This window comes from Sceloporus occidentalis, unplaced genomic scaffold (assembly GCF_023333645.1).
Source record: "Sceloporus occidentalis isolate IW3139 unplaced genomic scaffold, rSceOcc1.0.p SCAF_195, whole genome shotgun sequence".
Taxonomy (NCBI): domain Eukaryota; kingdom Metazoa; phylum Chordata; class Lepidosauria; order Squamata; family Phrynosomatidae; genus Sceloporus; species Sceloporus occidentalis.
Genome location: NW_028317175.1, coordinates 538,687 through 541,564, shown reverse-complemented (window position 1 = coordinate 541,564; position 2,878 = coordinate 538,687). Strand labels below are relative to the sequence as shown.

General features: G+C 36.9%; 1 non-coding gene across 1 annotated transcript; it reads left to right on the top strand.

Moving 5' to 3' along the window:
• The first annotated feature begins 2,606 nt into the window (after positions 1-2,606).
• TRNAT-CGU (transfer RNA threonine (anticodon CGU)) lies at positions 2,607-2,678 on the top strand. Its single transcript has one exon. It is a non-coding gene; the product is annotated as a tRNA-Thr (tRNA).
• Positions 2,679-2,878: the final 200 nt, after the last annotated feature.

The window sequence follows — 2,878 nt, the reverse complement described above, 5'->3', positions numbered from 1 at the left end:
CCAGATTTCTTATTTTACATTAAAATACAATAACACTTTTGAAGTTAGATGGGGAACAAATGGCAAAAATAATTATAGAACAGTTACAGAATAATTGATTTATCTTAGGGAGAAGCTGCAGCTCCCATCTCCATCATGGCTTGATGATTATCAACGCTGACTTTTTGAACCAGCAAATTAGTGGCAGAAAAGCACTCTTATTGAAATCAATGGAAGCACTTTCTACACATGCGCTCAGTGGTCTGTTTAGACTTCCCTCTACGCTATGTTTGCTGAGCCAAAGCTAGAACAGATTGTCAGTGAGTATACCACGTTAGGAGATATGCACAGCCGAACACATCTCCGGCACGGCAAATAGTGGGATTATGGAGAATGCATTAAACTCCATATAATAGCTGGAGTGTCCACACATACTAATGTGCCTATGATGGCTAAAGTGTCCCTTTAAATTAAATGTGTGGATTGCAGTTCCGCTTTAAAAAATCCTTATGTTAATTAAATTAACTATTCTACAAGAATATATATCATGGCTGAAAATCAATCAACACTGAAAGTTATCGCTTCACAGGGAAATATAAGACTTCACATATATTTTATAAAGTAGTCTCTGGACAGCTGAAAAAGTACAGGCTGCATTTCATCTTACCTTCTTTCCAATATGAATCCATTTTATTAGTTTATCCTGAAACACAAATTGAAAACAGGATTTGCTTCATGTATAAATATGATACAATGCGATGACAAAATGTTCATGTTTGCCAAAAAAATCATCATAAGAAAATTTGAACAAGGTTTTTATTGTAGGAAAAGCCGCATTTCACTTTTTTGCCAAGTTTACCTTGTGTTTGTGCAATATGATCCGGGATGGACTGGGAAATAAAATTGGTCTTTTCATCCAAGGCCAGCCGAGGCATGTGCCCTTTATGTGTTATAGAAATAACAAATATGGTGGCTCGCAAGCAAAAAAAAACATGCAAGAAAGATATCGTAAGTCACACTGCAAAACATGCAAAAAGTACTGCACAACCACAAGCATAAAATATTAATATTGCCAAATGTTAACCTTTATTATAAAAAAATTAAAATCATAGCCACTCCAGTTTATAAAAAAAAAATATTTTTAAAAAAGCGCACTAAATTCCGGAACACCATTGTGTCCACCAGCCCCACATGCACTGTGCAGTTGCGTTTAGTCCTAGGCTACAGAGGCTGCTGATGCCCAAAGTATATATACAGAGAGACAGTGATGGGCAACGAAACTCCCCAGTTTTATTAATCCAGAAACAGAAAAACTTGAGGGATCACGCGTCTAGACCATATGTGTTGTATCCCATGCAAGCATGGGCATTGCCAGGGGCTGGAGCCTCAAGCGTTCTTTAAGTAATCACATTGGCCATGTTTTCCAGGACACATACCTCATGTTACTAAGCGACACTTGCCCCCATTCAGAATGTGGGATATACTGGATGCCCACCTTTGAAACGTCAGTGATCTCATCAAGACGCAGGTTCATGTCATTGAGCAGATAGTCCTTGGGCGCCAACTGTAGATTTGGTAGGTAGCAATGTCTTTAGATTACTAAAAAAGCCCTTCTTGTGAACTTTGTAGTGAGTCTGTTTTAGATTTCCAGATCCAAATAAATGAATTTCATATAAATGTCTAATGTTCTTCAAGTAATCTCCCTAGCCCTATACAAAGTGGACTGGATGGAGGGGGTTAATTTTGCAGTTTGTACAGCCATATCTAATAATTACTATTTTGGAGGTACAAAAAAATGGCAGCACACCTAAGGCACATAGCATTATGTAATTAATTGCTACAATTGCAAATGCTAAGTTTTGGACATTTTGTTCTTGAGAGGTCCAAGCAAAACATAAACGAATTCATATGTATAATTATAATGAGCGAAATTAAGATTTTTTTAAATATATTTCCATAATAAATTATAAGTTTATACATACGCGTATGCCCTGATTATTATGTACATGTTATATATTATATTCATGTATACTGTGCGGGGAGCGTATTCCCAGAATCAATATTAGGGAAAAATCATAGTTAACACCGTGCAATGATTAAGAGTTACCGTTAACGATTGAACTGGGATTAAACATTATCGTATATGAGGTAAATGCGCGGGAAAAGCAGCTCCCTCATTTACCGGCTACAAGCGAATCGAAGCGATTAAGTAATATGTGACACCAGTGTGACGTAACCCCAGCGCGAGACGCGAGGTTTTAAAATAGGTAAATACCACAAAAAGTGATAGAATTACTATTACCGAGTCACACAAACATGCTGGATTTTAATCAATTATACTAAACGGTACACTTAAGAAAAGAAAAAAAAATGACCGCGTGTTTCCGGGTACATCGGGTTTTTCCCTGCTGGTTGTAGCGACAACACGCAACTAACGTTAACAGTAGACTTACTACTATATGTTTTTTAATAATGACATGATAATAATACTGGAAAAAACATACATCTCAGGTAGATAATGCCGATTAATGAACGATACGGAACCGGAGCTCAGTCTTCGGTGAAAGCGACGTAACGAAGCATTACAGACGAAGTGATGTAGAGTTTGCGGCGCTCGTTTAGACGCAGGCGCGGTGGCCAAGTGGTAAGGCGTCGGTCTCGTAAACCGAAGATCACGGGTTCGAACCCCGTCCGTGCCTGAAACGCATTATTTTGCTCTTAGTAGATCTGTAATAAAGTATTACGGGAAACTAATTTCGCACTTCTTTAGATTATATGTAATATTAAAATATAATATATATATAATATTATAATATTTGTCACGTCTTAGATTCAAGATATATATGTATATTAATATAAATATGTATATTTTTCAGCATCTATGGCAACATCACGTTTT